Raw genomic sequence first — 18,723 nt, 5'->3', positions numbered from 1 at the left:
GCAATCAAAAAAATGTTGTTTACATTTTTTGCGGGAACTCATTGCAACTGATTTCCGGACAAGCTTCGCTGCATCGTAATCCATCCAACGTACCGGAAACCTTACTTTTTTTTCTAAATAGTTGGCTGAAGACTGAGAAATATATTAAATGCAAGAATTTTAATCTAAATGTGTCGGCAAGATCTTGTGAAGGCGAAAATTTTGCCGATAATGCGTCGCCGTAGGTCTTTAAATCTTCGTTCACTCTCTGCACAGTGGCCCCGGAGCGCCCCCCTCCCCCCGGAGCGCCATAAGTACCTCTCTTGTCAGAATTCCACCATGCTGCTGCAAGCTAAGCTCACAAGTTGTTAAAATACCTACACACAACTGAAGTTCAGTTGTACTGTTGTAGTAGACTTACTAGACTAGTAGTAGGCTAGTAGCTAGTGGCCTAGTGCACTAAGTGCAGTGGGTCAGTGGGTCGTGGGATCCCAAGTAGGGCAACCTGGGCTGGCTGGGCAAGTAGGCCTACTCTAAATAAGCCTCAAATTCGTTTGCTTTCAGGCATGCACGGGCCGTGGTCACTGCATAGTGGCAAAGCAGAGAGTTTTTTAGACTCTACCTCAAGCTCAAGTTCATTTTTGAGTCCTATAAGTAGACCAGTAAAGTATCCTGGATACCAACATTATAATACTTAAGATATTTGATTAAATCTCGAGTAAATGAGGAAATTAAAAATGAACTGATTCTAAAAGAGCTCCGGTTTGCCACTATAGTGGTCAGTGACCGGTCACGTGGGGCGTGGGCAGTGAACGGAATTTTACCTTTGCCATCGTCATTGAAGTGAAAATGATTGAACTGACTGGGATTTCGGAATAGGCTACTTCCTTCATTTCACCAAGCAAATAAATACAAGCTAGTTCCTGAAGCAGTCAGAACGCATAAAAATTAAACAAATTTCAATAAAAAAGTAATATATTAAAGCATACGCTGCTGGAAACCACAGAGGAGTAAAACACCTTGCTTGCACACTGCGTGACAGCCAGCTGTACGAACGTTCGCTTGTCGGAACTCGGAAGCTAGTATGCGTCAACTTGACTGCTGGTTCTTCGTAAGGCCTAATGTTCGAAGCTACTGCGATGAAGCTTTGTAAAGGTTATTTACGTTGGCCTGAAATTTTAATATAGACAAAGTCGCACATTGTGGACGGAGCAGTAAATCTCAATTGCACATCTATTTTATTTTGCTTTAACGCAGTATTTTACTTCAATCATGTTCGTCCAGTAACACAATAACGGAGCCAAGCAGTCTGTGATGTTCAACTAATCATTACTCGCTATTTTTTATAGCGATCTATCACAATATATTTTAATAAGATGAATTTTTGCAAGTTCCTGAAATTTAAAATGAACTCAGTGGTATATACTAGTAAAGCGAATAACCATATACATAAACGAGAAATGGTACTGAACTTCTAAATGGCCTGTTATAATGCTTAGTGAAGCAAATAACCATGAGTATATATGAGCCTGGAAACCATATGGCAAAACATGAACGTGGTAAGTACAGCACGTTTATGAATTCAACGAAAACTTATCGAATGTTCAAGTTTATTTTTAAGTAGAGATGTAAACTGCAAATTTTTCCATATAATCTTGTCTGTATCAACATAATTGTACCCTGGAATGGCAATATTTTTGTCGAAATAAAGTCTTTTTCGACAAAAAAGATTAGAAATAACGAATAAATCCATCACTCGCGCTCGAAATCGCTATTTTCAAGGCTCTCGCGTCCATGCCCAAAGTTATGACGGCTCCAGCAAAAACGCAGTATAACCAACTACTTTAAACTATGAGGAGTTAATTATTGTGTTTAATATAAAATTTTAGCCCAATTTCGTTCTCAAGAATGACGGATCATAGAGCAATAGTTGCCGCAATTTTTCAGTGTGATCGTTGGAACTGTTCTTGAAAAAACTTTAGCGGGGATTGAACAAGTAATCAGCAAAGAAAGGTTTATTGAACGTAATAATATGCGAGAAAGGTCGCATTGAAATCATGACGAACGTCCTAGTTCGGCCGTCTTTCTCGAATGTGGCTGTCGGTGGGGACGCCTGCCACTGTACGTCTGTACACAAGGTGAGGGTCGGTGCTCAAATAGGTTCCCCTATGAGGGATTTGGTTTTATTGATCCATATATATGTATTTTTAGACTTGCATCAGAGGATTATTTCAGGCCAATAGAATTATGTCTTGTATCATTCACTAATTTCAGGCAGAAAGGATTAGGGAGCGGCAGGACGAATTTTGTTGGGAGAAATAAACACACAATCAATTACTAATTGGATTTATTGGTTTAGCTCACTTGACCTGCTCGATGTGATGATCCAGGAAGAATATGTAGGCCGGGCCAGAGGTGCAGGTCGACGTGCCAGCGTGGTTACGTAGTGATTTGTCGTGGAGACGTTGTAGGTCGAGCTGATCAATGCCTAGATACGAGAACACGATACCCGAAACACGCGGTGATGTGGGCTCGTTTGGAGATGTGAATGCAACGCCGTAAGCACGTTTTAGTGTCATCGAACGTGCGTTGATGTAACTCACAGAATATGTCAAGCGAAAGATCACTGAATGAGTTCATTGAATGTTCGCAGGGAAGGCGTAGGCAGGCGGCGCGGCAAGATGGCGTCGTGCGCTTGGCGGGAAGATGGCGTTGGTCCGCTGACAGAGATGCTGGCTGAGAAGCTGACCGAGACGGAGTCAGAGAAGCTGACAGAGATGGCGTCAGAGATGCTGGTAGAGATGGCGTCTGAGATGCTGACCGAGATGGAGTCAGAGAAGCTGACAGCGATGGCGTCCCAGGCGGGAGATTGCGCGTGATCCTGAATTTTACGTTGCAGGGGTTTTCTGATGATGTAGGCTTGTTCACCGATTGGGGGTCAGCGCGATGTTGATTGCTTGAAGTCTAGCGGCAAAATAGAACGCTATACCAGTGTTGCCAGGTTTTTTCTTGGCGAGAATACCAGATTGCCTAGCTCAAAATACCAGAAATATACCAGAAATTCAATCGTTCAAAAACAGACTAATACCTCCAAATTTAATAAAACTATTCGTTAGAAACGTTGGTTAGAAAAAAATTATCTTATGTACAGTGCAGTTATCTGGCTTGACGATAATTAGCCAAATTGAACACGTTATATTTTTTCCCCTCTGTTTGGAACATTTTGACACTTTTCTTTTCCTGTGTCTGATTACATTGACACTTTTTCCTTTTTTTTATCAGTGTCATTGTGGCACTTTTTCCCTCTTCGCTCAACATGAGCATGTGGAACTTAATGCAGTAAATTTGCAGTAAGTCAGAAAATACCAGAAAAATACCAGATTTAGGCAAATATACCAGATCTAAAATGTTCATACCAGACACCTTCTGAAAATACCAGATTTGTGAAATCTGGTATAGAAATATACCATCTGGCAACGCTGCGCTATACGGCTATAGCTCTATTGAGGCTGTGAGATGGCGCGGAGGGCGATGTTGCCATCGAGTAAACTGAGCTTTCTCCGAGCTATTCTTATGATGGTGTTATAATTATTTATTGTGATAAACTTAATTGCTTAATATGGTAAGTGTTAATATTAATGTGAACATAAAAATTAATATGAACATAAAATTAGTTCTAGGTAGTGAGATGTAGTATATATAATTTTAGTTATATGTAGCGAGATCCGCTACACACCATGCGCTACACCCCGTTAAGCTTCAGACCACAGTACCTAAAATTAGTGGCAAATTTGTTCAGGAGACAGTAGTAAAATTCTATAATTAGGGTCGAATGGCTATCGTTAAAGCAAATCTAACGATAATAAATCTAATTAATAAGCATACGTCGTAATCTTACTCAAGAACGTGTGTATTTACAGTGTATGGAAAGGCTAGGATGAAACTGCACCCTAGTCAAGCCACCCACCATAGCCGTCGTCTAGTCCAAGCATGGCTCAGATGAATGGGCGAGACAGCGGTCGAGATCTCCCGCAGCAGTTTGGAGGGAGACGGGAGGGAAGGCTTAGTGCAGATAAGGTATCTAAACGGCATACGAAAAGTAGAGTCAAAGGCCACCACGGTCGCAGACGGCGCCACATGCGAAAGCATAGATGAAAGTGGTGCGTCGACGGGCACAGGTGGAGAACATCAGAAGACTGACGAATTTTCGAGACGGGAGGGCGACGACAGTGACTGGTATGTTCTGGTGTAATCTGGAATGCTTAATTTCTCCAGATTAGAGAATGGTCTGAGAATGAATGTGGCAGAAAGTGACAAAACGATAGGTGCAGCGTACATAAATTTCAAAGAATTTTAATTACATCAGAATTGCAATTAACTATAGGAGCCGTGAGAAGTATTTGCACAAATTATGCATGTACTGAAATCAAACTGCATCTTAATCCGTGATAACTGCTATTCGTCTTCTATATTTGGAACACCTCAAACCATTTCCTTACCAACTATACATGTCCCACAATCTAAATAAACTAAATAACGAATAGGTTACTGGGCCGAAACAATTATTAGTCAAATTACATTAAAAGGCTTTGTTAATTTAACCACGCAAGGACTTCTTAATATTAAATCATCTCAGAGAGTTTACTGCAGGATGCAAAAGATGCTTTTTATTTTATAGCCTCTCTGGGTATGCAGCCGTGCACCACTAAATTTGTGCACCAATCAGCCTTGAAAGGAACGCCTAGCATATTTCCGGATGACCATCAATCAGCCGCGGATTAAGCCAACCGCCTGTAACCAGCCCGTGACATCATCTTGCTTTAAATATTAGGAGCTTTACGCCACCATATTCTGAAGCGAATAGCCCAGAGAGTAATGGTTATGCACCACTGAACGTTGCATCGAATCATCACTTCATACCCTGACTTTAGCTCGAATTGTAAATTGCGGACAACGGACTGTGACCAACCAGCCCAGGCCGCCAGTGGAACTGTGTGCATCCTGCCGTGCACCACCAGACCGTCAATTTTAGCTCACAGCATTGGGGTTAGGTTTCAGGAAGCATAGTTCTGTTCCAAAATCTATCGTCCTTCGACGAGCGACTTCTAAAGCTTCGCTAAATTACGTAACTTTGAGCTCACAGCATCTGGGGTTAGGTTCCAGATAGCATAGTTCTGTTCCAAAATTTATCGTCGTACGACGCGTGGCAGTTCGACCGTGGGCTGATTCGACACACGGGACAGATACGGACGGCTCCGGCGCGCTCCGTCCGGGTGGTGTAAAAATTTTTCGCGTGTTGGCAGACGACGCTGGGCCATACGACGCCAGGCTTATTTTCCTGTGGGCTGATTGATCTAATTCAATGGATGTGATCTGTCTGGTGGCATGCGGCTGATAACGTTACAGTCGAGATGTGTTGTAGGCTACGTTCTTCAGGGAAGGGATCATGATAGTCCATTCGAAGCACGGCAGTGGTGGTCTCCGACAGGCGTCCCGCAAATTGTACGTTCAAAAATCGATTTTGATAGGACGCAAAATATATTAATTGATAGTGAATTATGGCGGAGGGGTTATTTTGATGGAAAAATAATTTACGTCATTCATCCTGCGCACCATGCGAAACACTCAGACATCAACTTGTGTGCCATTTTCCCCGTCGTTTGCATATGTCATTCTTAATTTTTATAACATTGTTCAAATAGATTTACTATAATACGGCTTCTTTGGTAACACATTGTTCAATCTTCACGGAAACGTTTCGGAGACCAGTTCCATTGTGAGTTGAACAAATTAGAAAGAATACAAGCAAAATCAGCAGTACAAATCCAATACACGCAAAAAAGATTAAATTCTAAGCGAAAAGAAAAAACGATTGTGGACTATAAAAACCAGAAACCTTTTCACATAAGTATCATTGGTAGCGCAGCCGGCGGCCACAAATTTAAATTATAAACAAGCTTTTTAGCAAACGCTCTGTATTAATATGCTCAGCTAAATTCAGCCTCAGAGCTACCAAGTAGCAGACCACGCTTGAAACACCACAAGCCATCTCAGTTCCGCGATGGCTTGAAGCCAAAGTCACTGTTCGCCTGCAGCCACTTCTCCAGCCAGTCTAGTCTTCACGGCATCTACACCCAGCATGCACCTACCTCCACACTTACCCCGCCTCCCCACATCGCTGCAGCCAATGACCGGCTCCAGTCCTCCACTCGGCATGCTTCTAGACTTTGCTGCAGCCAACGATGTTCGGGAGGCGACAACGTGCCAGCATTAATGGGTCCGTATCAGACTGGGCTTCAGTGCGCAGCGGCGTGCCACAAGGAAGCGTTATCGGGCCTATTCTATTCGTTGCGTTTATAAACGATCTGCCAGAAGCTGTGTCTAGCGTTTGCTCGATGTATGCTGACGACACAAAAATTTATAATACAGTGGAGAATACGTCGCAAAAAGTACAGTTGTAAGGTGATCTTGACAGGCTGGTGGACTGGGCTGATAAGTGGCAGCTGCGCTTCAACGCTGTCAAATGTAAAGTTATCCACCTTGGAAAAAAATAATGAACAGCAAGATTACAGTATGAGAAGACACGGTTGCAACGACAGAGTGATGATGTCGAAGTCTACAACGGAAAAGGATTTAGGAGTCAATATCGACAATGAGTTGAAATTTTCTAAGCATATTGAAGGTCAAGTTAATAAAGCCAATAAACGACTTGGACTGATCAGACGCTCTTTCGAGTTCTTAGATGCAGAAACGATGAAGCATTTGTTTGTTGCTGTCGTGAGCCCGAACCTAGAGTTTGGAAACGTCGTGTGGTCACCGAAATTTGAAAAGGACAAAAATTTAGTAGAGAGTGTTCAAAGACGCGCAACAAGGTTAGTTCCGGGCTTGAAAGGCAAGTCCTATGAGGAAAGATTAAAGAGTATGAAGCTTTCAAGCCTCAGTTATCGACGTCTGCGTGGGGAGCTCATTGAAGTATACAAGTATACTCATGGCTTATACAAGGTCCCAGAAGGATTACTAGAATTTGAAACAAGAACCAACACCAGGGGCCACGGCTAAAACTAAAAAAAACAGCGTTGGAACACATCCATGCGACAACATTTCTTCTCGCTTCGAGTCACCGACATGTGGAAAAGCCTCCCTGATAGCATCGTTGACGCTCCGAGTATGAACATCTTCAAAAAACAGATTAGACGAAGCTATGCAGGAGCATATGTTCAGTCTTAAAATGCCTAGCAAATTACGGACCAGGCAAAAAGTCCAGACGAAGCTATGCAGGAGCATATGTTCAGTCTTAAAATGCCTAGCAAATTACGGACCAGGCAATAAGTCCAGCAGCTATCTCACTCAATCAATCGTCAGCTATGGCAAGATCGGGTTCCAAAGGCCGGATTCCTTGTGAATCAAGTCGCGAAAAGCTCAAGAATCGGCAACAGGTCATGGGCCTATTTCTTCAAAGCTGACACTTCTATTCTATTCTAGGTCTGGAAAATTTTGTGTCGGTGGAGGGTCGGGCATGTGTGGAGGAAGACGCATGCTGGAGTGTTGTCTCCGTGAAGACTAAACAGGCTGGAGCAGTGGTTACTGACTTACGGCGTCTATGGCTCTGGGCACTTGAGTTCATATTCTAATCTGCTCAGTAACAGGCCTGCGCTCATGAAGCAATGTACTAAGACATTCGGCACGGCTGCCATTGCCTTCCCATCCTCCCGTCCCTCAACCAACACACGTTTTCCAAATATCTCTTCACACTCTCGAAAATAGCAACAGTTGCTGCCTCAGACAGACTGACAATCATTGCCATCCACTATTCGCTTGTTCTCTCACACCCCACTTCGTTAATCTCACCTCCATCATTAAGAATCGCCTCCATCATATCCTGTCTCTCTCTCTCTCTCTCTCATACGCCCCACATTCCATCACCAAGTGCTCCACAGTTTCCTCTTCGTCCCCATGACACATAAAACATTTATCTTTCATCCTCTCATTCCACCTGTATGTACGTCCATTGTCCATTCACGCCTAGCACCCCTGTCCTCACACAAACATAAGTTCCCCGCCTCTATTACCATCATACATGCATTCATATTTTGGCATCGCTTTCATCTGATACAGTCTAACCGTATTCTTTCCCTCTATTCCTTGCTTCCACACCTTCAGCCCATAGAATAGAATCGGGCTCGCCAAGCTCCCGCGTATCCACGTTAGCTGCGTTGCTACGCCGCCATCTTTGTATCACACCGGTGCCTCAGCTTACTCTCTCGTTCCTACACATTTGGACGTTTTGGTAGCAGTGGAGAAAGAAAGAACAAAGCAGAAAGGATTAGGCTGTTGTCAAAAACTCCTTCCTTCAGTGAGAGACCGATGTTTAAGAAAATTGTTCGACATTAACGCTGTTGATGCCAACGAAGTGCCGGCAAAGCCGTTGATGTGCATATTTTGCAAGCCTGCCTCCCGTTTAACACGGTGATTTAGAACTAAACTATTTGGTGTTTGGTGGTCAGCCAATACACCTTGCATGAATTCAAGGCATAAAAGACGCTTGAATCTTAAAAACAATTTGTGGATGGATGGGTACAGGCGATGGAGAAACGAAACTTCAACGAATCAAGAAAGGCGATGTACTTAGTAGAGTTATATTGGTAGTACAACTGGACAAAGACAATGATGCTGATGAATGGAACCTTCTAAGAATGGAAAATGAAATTCCTTTTCGCCTTTTTGAAGAGGAAAAGGATAGAATTTTATCAATGCTTACCAAGTAATCTGGGTTCGGACGGCTCATATTAATACCGATCACGATATTGGACGCGCTCATGTGACACCTGAGACCACAGAACTGACCAACAACACACCAATTCACCAGAAACCTCGACGTTTTGCAAAACCAATTTATATTGAAACTGAAAGGCAATGTAAAGAACTCGAAACATTTGATGTTATAGAACAAAGCGAATCATTTTGATCTTCCAACAAACCAGCCAACTGCAACAACACTATCATCGCTGCAGGATAATGGATTATGATAATGTTATCTGATCTGTAAATATTATTACGTTTTATTCTTACTTATGTAGCTTATCTAAAGACAAGTAACAGATTTTGCCCCTGGAAAATGTATAGTATCGTATATAATAAGTATTCACGGCTGGTAAACTGGTATGCGATACGTATATCAGTACGAGCCATAAACTGATACGAAATACACGGCATTCACGGCTCGTAAACTGAATAAACGCATTCCATTGTATAGTTTTCTGTTTAAATGGCCGTGAGAACGACTGGTACATCCTACAACGGTGCAGTAGCGTTCCATCTCCAAGCAAAAACTTCAAAAGAGACGATCGCTGTAGATTTAACACGTAGGCGCAAGCTAGACCCTGCTACAAATATGGCGGCCGATCCTACAATGCATCTGGCGATTCGGTGCCGTGACGTCTATTCTATTCCTTCGTGACGTTTATTCTATTCCTTGCTTCCACACCTTCAGCTCATAGTCTTTCACTCGCATATGTATTTCTCTTTTCCACTCTTTTTCATCCAAATCCATACCAATCGCACCCCGTACTGTCACGACTCATTCGTCCTTTGGCCTAGCGGGTCCATGGTGGTCGCCTGCCGAAGACCACCACTGCCCTGGATGTAATGGACCATCATGAATCCTGCCTTCCGGAACGTAGCCTTCAACACTTCAAGCCTTCCGTATCATGGCCGTGGGTCGAACCAGCCCTCGGTCGAACGGCCACTTGTCGAAGGACGATAAATTTTGGAACAGATTTATGCTATCTGAAACCTAACCTCAGATGTGGTGAACGTAAAATTACATAATTTAACGATGCCCGGAAGTCAGATTCGATCCGCGGCCTGGTGGTGCACGGCAGGTTCTATGCGAGGCCGGAGGAAGACAAAGCCGAGTGGTTCACGGCTGATTGGTGGATGTCCGGAGAGATCCAAGGCGTTCGATTCAGGGCTTATTGGTGCACAAAATTGGTGGGCACGGCTGCGCTCCCGTCCATGGCCCATGCTTCATGAGGTGCACAGCCGTAGACCAGGAAATTAACGCTCAAATCAGCCCTGGAGCCAACATAAACCATCTAAATGCTATAGATATTGACATCCTGGCACATAAGCAGCTGTAGTCAATTGACCTATCTCACCACACGAACTTTAAACCAACACTGCTTCAGCACACAAGCTGCCACTCCACATAGTTAACGGTCATTACGTTGTTCTCCAATGCTTTATAACCAGAGCTGGGCAGCGCTACTTGGAAATGTAGCGGCGCTACCGCTACCGCTACATGCTCTAAATGTAGCGGGCGCTACCGCTACCGCTATACCCACTAGATTGTAACGGGCGCTACCGCTACCGCTACAGTAAAATGTAGCGCGCTACATTAGCCGCTACAATGGCCACAGTTATTGTAAATCTCTAAATATTTATTGTTCTGCTATTGGGATTTAGTCATTAACATTTAATGATAATAAAACATTTTTAAAACATATCAATGCAACTTTATTTCTATTAACCTAACCGAACTAGTATGGGTTACCCCAGGATTAGATACAATAAATAAAAGTTACAGTTATTTATATGTTTTACCTTCCCTACATGGATGTGAACTTTAATCTACCAATCTAAGAAATTATCCACATATACATATAAAAATCAGTCTTTTTTCTGTATATATATGTGGATTATTTTTGAGATTGGTTGACTAAAGTAGACATCCATGTAGGGAAGGTGAAACATAAAAATAACTGTAAAAATAACTGTAAGCAAACTGAAAGATGAAAAAAACCTGTAAGTGGTAACTGGTAACAACTTAACAAGTAACAACTAACATGTTGACACTAGTAACAGGCTGAGGTTGACAACATTACACCGAAATCTTTCTTACAGTTTTATTCTGTAATTTATATTATGTATGTATCATGCTGGTTTTTAAATAATATTTAATACTATTAAGGGGTAAAGACGCGTGCTGGTACCTTGAATGCAAATAATTGGCAATGGGAAAGCTTGGGCTACAATATCAAGACTTTTTGGGCATATTCTTCTGTTTTCAATGAATTTTACTTTATTTGGCTCCCCTGAACAATTTAAAAATCCAAAAAACGCCATCTTAAAAAATTTTAACTCCAACAGTTTTCAAGCTACGACAATGAGAGACATACCATTTGATTTATAAAAACAATACCTAGCGACTCTAGAAGCCTTTTTCTTAATATGTGCATGGTTTAACTTATATATGGGAGGGGGAGGAAGGTGGGGGGGGGTAAAAATGTGAAAAAATGGGAAAAACGCGAAAAAAACGATGAGGAAAATAAAAAAAATCGGGGCTCTACAGTCGCTAGATATTGTTGTTACAAATCGAATGATATGTGTCTCGACATTGAAGCATTTGATTTGCAAAAGTTATAAACTTTTTTAGAGTACCCCTTATTTGCCGTTTTCTATTAATTCCACGTTTTCTTTCATTTTTTTAAATTTACATGAACAAAAAGGTCTTAGATTTCTGTTTTACATATGTGTACCAAGTTTCAAAACGATCCGTCTGTAAACAAAAAATTTTTGTTGGAGGGTAGCCGATCCCCTTAAGTAAAATCTAAAGGCTTTATCTATAAATGTAGCGGTAGCGCTGTAGCGGCAAAACCTCGTATCGCTACTTAAATATGTAGCGGGCGCTACCGCTACCGCTACATTGCCTTAAATGTAGAGCCGCTACCGCTACCGCTACTGAAAATGTAGCGGCCGCTAGTAGCGGCCGCTACATGTAGCGCGCTACTGCCCACCTCTGTTTATAACCCATACCATTACTTCTTACACCTGCTGTTATCCTAAGTGTCCGCTGATCACATTGCCTTGCCGCAAATGTGAACTGTACCAAAAGGTAATGCGTCACCTTACTTACTCCGCAAGACGTTAACCCCGCGTCACTGTTTCCCTGCCTTACTATCCTACAGTATCTTCTTCCCCCCACACTTACCCCGACTCTCCACTATTATCGCATGGCTAACTGGAGGCTTTTCTCGCAGATTTTTGATGCTTATCCGAATTAGGTTAGGTTACAACTCTTATAGATCCTCTTTTCATAGCGTAATGCAGTCAAGTGAGCAGAAACTAAGAAAAACCGTCCGGCCGTCGGTGAAAAAAGGCGGGGAGACAGGGTACGCGTGGAGGTAGAGTTATGCTGGGGGAAAACAGCTGCGACGAACGGACGGGCTGGAGTGCTGGCTGTGTATCAAAAGCCGTATGGCGTAGGGAGTTGCTTACCGAAAATCGTGAAGAGGTTAGACGGCATGGGGCAGAGATATTGGGCGGTTTTAAATACGGCGTAGAGCGATTGTATTGGTGGCTTACTTCTCATTAGCTCGCTGGTTAATTTCCATGGAGGGGATTTGTAACTTTGGCTTTTAACATATAATCCCTTAGTCCACTCTGCCCTTTAGCAGGCTTACGCACGGAAAGGAGGATGAAAGATATGCTGGTCTTGGGAAATGCTGGCCTCTGGCATGCATCCCCTTCATGCATACCACATTAACGTACAACTGCACGACATCTACGTGCACATTTGCTCACCTATATGATCCACATATACATCTCTCGTGCTCAACATTCATCGTCCATTCGTTCCAGTCTCACTTTATACCTCAAAACTTATCTCATTCGTCTTTCCTTAGAGGTACTCCATCCCATGGAGTGAAAGTACTTTTCGTAGATGCCAAACACATAGCTTGCAGAGATGAAAAATGAGGTACTGCTGAAGAAGAATGCAGTTAATATTCATACTTCAAACCAATAATTTACCTAACACGGTACGCAACAGTTGAAAAATTTACAAAAATTATATATTATGGATCACTAAAGAAAAAAGTTTTTGAGAGATTTTTTGTGCTTATGATAAAAAAAAGAATAAATCTGAATAAAAATTAGGGCGATAGCAATTATTATATATTTATCCATCATCCATGACTGCGGATATTAAAAATTACCTAACTAAGGAAGTTTTTCACGTGTTGGTCAAGTTAGTCAACTCACATCTCGCTGTGCAATGCAAGACTGCAAGTGATTGGTGACTGGCAAGATCGGCATGAATAGCAAATGGTAAGTGATTACGGTATAAACGGGTATATTGATTTCTTTTAAAAGTTTTAAGCAACTGATTTGTGATAAAATATTTATATCTGTAAATCTCCGACACATTGCATCACTATCAGAAAATATCTCCACCTTTTTTAAGGTTAATACTCTCAGTCTCAGTCTAGTGAGTCTACTCTTGTCAGTCTTGTGCGACAGTGTGTCAGTGTGAAATTCTGTTTCTGTAAATTCTGTATAAGGCTAGCCTTATAGGTAGGTAATATATTCTCACATTTATGTACCTAAGAAAATGGATGGAAAAGCCCAAGCATGTTAGCATGGAAAACATCTACCTACCTTTAGGGCTGCGACTAGAGAATTCCTGCCATTTCCAGAACTGCAAGATTTCTGCCAGATGTATTAGGTATCTCCAGAGGTGGGCAGTAGCGCGCTACATGTAGCGGCCGCTACTAGCGGCCGCTACATTTTCAGTAGCGGTAGCGGTAGCGGCTCTACATCCCACCTTCCTCCCCCTCCCATATATAAGTCAAACCATGCACATATTAAAGAAAAGGCTTCTAGAGTCGCTAGGTATTGTTTTCACAAATCGAATGGTATGTCCCTCATTGCCGTAGCTTGAAAACTGTTGGAGTTATAATTTTTTTTAAGATGGCGTTTTTTGGATTGTTAAATTGTTCAGGGGAGCCAAATAAAGTAAAATTCATTGAAAACAGAAGAATATGCCCGAAAAGTCTTGATATTGTAGCCCAAGCTTTCCCATTGCCAATTATTTGCATTCGAGGTACCAGCACGCGTCTTCAGACCTATTTATGTTCAATTTAACATGAATAATAGGCAGCTATCTCAATCAATCGTCAGCTGTGGAAAGATCGGGTTCCAAAGGCCGGATCCCTTGTGAATCAAGTCACGAAAAGTTCAAGAATCGGCAACAGGCCATGGGCCTATTTCTTCAACGCCGTCACTTCTATTCTATTCTATTCTACTCTAAACTGCGTTAGACGCGCCTTTTCAGCATGCAGCTACAAAATGAGTCAAGAAAACGGTAAAGCCAAAATTTCCGATTTTTATGGTAGCCGGTCCCCTTAATATAGTATTAAATATTATTTAAAAACCAGCATGATGCATACATAATATAAATTACAGAATAAAACTGTACGAAAGATTTCGGTGTAATGTTGTCAACCTCAGCCTGTTACTAGTGTCAACATGTTAGTTGTTACGGTACTTGTTAAGTTGTTACCAATTACCACTTACGGGTTTTTTCATCTTCCAGTTTGCTTACAGTTATTTTTACACAGTTATTTTTATGTTTCACCTTCCCTACATGGATGTCTACTTCAATCTACTAATCTCAAAAATAATCCACATATATATACAAAAAAAAGACTGATTTTTATATGTATGTGTGGATAATTTCTTAGATTGGTAGATTAAAGTTCACATCCATATAGGGAAAGTAAATCATGAAAATAACTGTAACTTCTATTTACTGTATCTAACCCTGGGGTAACTCATACTAGTTCGGTAAGGTTAATTGCAATAAAGTTGCATTGATATGTTTTAAAAAGTTTTTATTATCATTAAATGTTAATGAGTAAATCCCAATAGCAGAAAAATAAATATTTAGAGATTTCCAATAATTTTGGCCATTGTAGCTAATGCGGCTACATTGTAGCGGCTAATGTAGCGCGCTACATTTTACTGTAGCGGTAGCGGTAGCGCCCGTGTCACTTTGTGTGGCAATATTCGCCACGTGGTGAGTCGTATTGCGTCAGCGCTTCAAATTTAACTGATACGTATTGCCGACATCCACGTGTTCAAATTCCGTTTGCTGTGTGACTGTATTGGGATACAACACGGCTTTGAATTAGAACACTAACGAATATTGAACACTACTTAATTACGTTGTTAGGGGCACTCCTAACATTCAAGCTCTAAAGGTCCGGTAAGACCAATATAGTATTGGCTTTTATTTTGCGGAAAACTAGTTGAACCAACCTAACAGCAGGGAAAATCAAACACAAGACCAATCAACCATATGAACTCTAAGACAAGTTGGCACACATATTTTACAATTGAATGAGATACATGATGATGAGGGGTTAGTGTAATGCAGTGGTTCCCAAAGTGGGCGATATCGCCCCCCTAGAGGCGATGGAAAGATTTTGGGGGGCGGTAAGGAAGAAGAAGGCGTTTGGGGGGCGATAAGGGGGGCGGCAGTCCGAAGTCGAATTCATAAGTTCGAACGTTTGTTTGACGATTTGTACACAACACGTGCAGCACAGGACTCCCAGCGATGGTTTTTTACCCAGATCTGCTTTTAGTGCATTTACTCATTTATGAAAAAATGCACTATTTTGCTCGCCATGTCCGTCCGTCTGTCAGTCCGTGACTTCACGTTTTCGTCCACGAGAAAATGCGCGCTCTGTCACTCACTGCAGCGAGTACTGAGTTATATTTTTTTTATCCTCTCTTGGGTTTACGTCTCCGACAAATTAACGGCCGGACTAGCGGCCGGTCTCTCGGCCAATTTCCAAATTCAATGATAAAGGAATATCTCTCAAACTAATAAACTTAACTCGATGAAACTTGGTACACGTATTCAGTGGGACCTAACGGTAATGTAAACTTGTGAAAATTTTTTGAATTTTGCCTTGAATTGTTTTTGCCATACTTGTATGGCAATATGGGCCGAATGCACAGTGATCAAGGAATTTCTTCCAAATTACTGAACAGATTTGGACGAAATTTTGAATTTACAGTCCTAACTGCCGAACGGTGATGTTTAGCTCGTGAAAATTTTTTCGATTGTGCCGTCGTTCGCGAGTTTCATTCGTGATTTAAACAGCAATACGCGCTTAAATTCACAGTAACCAAGAAATTTCTTGCAAACTACTGAACAGAATCAAACAAAATTTAGTATTTTAATACCTAACCTCAGCATCGGTGATGTTTAGCTTGTTAAAATTTTTTGGCTTTGCCTTCGTTTGTGAGTTATACGGCTATACGTAAACGGCTCTTGGTTAAACCAGCTGGTAGAAAAGCTGATCATTTCTCCTATGGAATAGAATAGAATAGAATAGAAGTGTCAGCACTGAAGAGATAGGTCCACTGTTGCCGATTCTCGAATTTTTCGTGACTTGATTCACATGGGATCCGGACTTTGGAACCCGATCTTTCCATAACTATATCTGTATAACTTCTATATCTGTATAACTTGCGAACGAAAGCAAATAAAGAAGTGTGAAATCAAGAATGACGGTAAAATAAAAAAAATTTCAATCTAAAAAACACCATTTGGTAGTTAGAAATGTATATTCAAAATTTTGTTCAAATTTGTTGGTAGTTTGGAAGAAATTCTTTGATCACTGCGAATTTTGGCCTTTATCGCAATATAACTCACGAATGAAGGTTATATTTAAAAAGTTTTCGCCAGCTAAACGTCACCGTTAAGTTCTGATGATTCCAAGTTTTATTGATCTGCGTTTAGTTTGGGTGATATTCCTTGATAACTGAATTTGGAGATTGGTCGTGAGGCCGGCCACGAGTCCGGCCGTAAATTTGCCCGAGATGTCCTAGGTTTCTGGTGCTGAAACAGTTAAAACAGCTGAAAACACATTGGTTCACTAAAAGGGGTCCTATTTGTGAAATACACATTTGTGTTTAACCTTTACATTTTAAAATTGCAGCGAACTAAATTTTATAGTAAGAGGCACATGATTTTATATGTGTCTGTGGGGGGCGCTAGAAATTCACTAGGGAGACAAATGGGGCGACAGCCTGAAAAAGTTTGGGAACCACTGGTGTAATGGATGATACACGGGAATGAGAATGGATGAAACACAATAAATAAAGAAATTGCAAGAACCCTAACCAATTCTAAACTATCGTGGTGATCAGTAAAACGTGGTAAAAGGAACAATGACAATAAAACTTAATACTAAAAGCTCACACACGTAGAACTCTTCAAGGCAGGCTATCTTCCGAGTTAGAGGATTACAAGCTTCTGTCTTGACTTGAGCCTCCAGCATCCGGGGTGGAGCTTCAGGTTACACAAACCTTTGGAGACTGGGTCAACCAGCTCATAGCCCAACCCAGACTGGGCAACAGATCAATGGTTGCCTGTGACTCCCGAGTAACACTGGAGTACACCTTATAAGCAATGAGCACTGAGGCACTGAATATCACTGGATAGCACTGAATTACACTGGTCAGCACTGGCTGGCACTGAGTTGCACTGGATCACTGAATAATACAGGTTGTACTGTGTAGTCCTGAGTATCACTGACTAGCACTGGGCGGCTAAATAGCACTGGGTAATACAAGGTGGCACTGGGTAATACTGGGTATCACTGGGCGGTACTGAGTAACAGTGGATAGCACGGAGTAGCACTGAAGTAACACAGTCACTGGCACTAGGGTCACAGCCCTCTAATCAGTAACCTCGGAGCACTTGTCACACATCAATCCAGTAACCAGTAAAATGTGCTAGGATAACCCAAACCTGCCACAATCCAGAGAACTATCCCTATATTCCGTCACTTTGTGTGGCAATATTCGACACGTGGTGAGTCGTATTGCGTCAGCGCTTCAAATTTAACTGGTACGTATTGCCGACATCCACGTGTTTGAATTCTGTTTGCTGTGTGAGCTGTATTGGGATACAATACGGCTTTGAATTAGAACACTAATGAATATTGAACACTACTTAATTACGTTTTAATTAACAGCTATTAGGCTTTTAATTAAGCAAATTTCAATTTTTGTACAAAGCTTTGAACGATCTGTGTGTGTCCAATTCAAGTTGTGTCGGAATTAGTTTTCATGTGTCTAAATCCAACATCTCAACTTAATCATCTATTAATTTATTTACGACTTGAAATCAGCAAATACAAGTATACTTAAAGGATTCCTAATATATTCACAGACGTATTTAAAAGTCTCAAACCTCTTTCCTTTGCTATTTTTGAGGATTCATTATAATTATTCCCATATATTCTTAAGTTTGATTAGCGCGGTTTTGCTTAACACGGTAAAACTCGGGGATTTATTAACCGCGTTAATCAAGGGATTGCTGTACTACGGATGGGAGACGGGAATAGGAAGACTGAACAACCACAAAGGCGCAGCAATCATCCGTCCCCGTACTTCATCGCTACATCACCAAATATCTTCTCCAAATCATCAACCGGCTGCCCCGAATAATGAAAATATCTGCACTGACTGCTGTCAGAGCGTTGTAATCACTGCCCTTGCCTTGGTACTTTTTCTTGGAATTTCCATTGGAAGGACAGACAACAATCAGATGCTAATAATGTACAGTCAACTATGGGTCATGGGTCATAAGGATTTTAATGTATTTGGACCTATTTTACGTAAAATGCAGGAAAATTTACCTTTACCTTAGCTGGTCATTTCCTACGTAACCTTAAAATATCAAGATATTTGACAATACTGTCTTCTATTAGCATAAAAATAGCATTTTAATGCATAATTTCCTTATAAATATCCAATTAGAATATTAATTTAAATATTTCGTTAAGAAAATTTGCAAATATATACACATTGTTTCCAGCATTGATGTTTCATAAACTTCGTTCATAAGTATTTCTTAACTAGCTATGCTGTCATACTGGATCACGC

At 41.4% G+C, this 18,723-nt stretch overlaps 1 protein-coding gene across 1 annotated transcript in view; it reads left to right on the top strand.

Annotated features, from left to right (window-relative positions):
• Positions 1–13,010: 13,010 nt before the first annotated feature.
• LOC108667085 overlaps positions 13,011–18,723 on the top strand; it is a 42,161-nt gene continuing 36,448 nt past the window's right edge. The window contains exon 1 of the mRNA XM_018154071.2: positions 13,011–13,086. The gene's annotated coding sequence lies outside the window, so the exon portion shown is untranslated. The remainder of the gene's footprint in view (positions 13,087–18,723) is intronic.

This window comes from Hyalella azteca, unplaced genomic scaffold (genome assembly GCF_000764305.2).
Source record: "Hyalella azteca isolate HAZT.00-mixed unplaced genomic scaffold, Hazt_2.0.2 contig14048, whole genome shotgun sequence".
Lineage (NCBI taxonomy): Eukaryota > Metazoa > Arthropoda > Malacostraca > Amphipoda > Hyalellidae > Hyalella > Hyalella azteca.
This window is presented reverse-complemented; position numbering and strand designations above follow the sequence as displayed.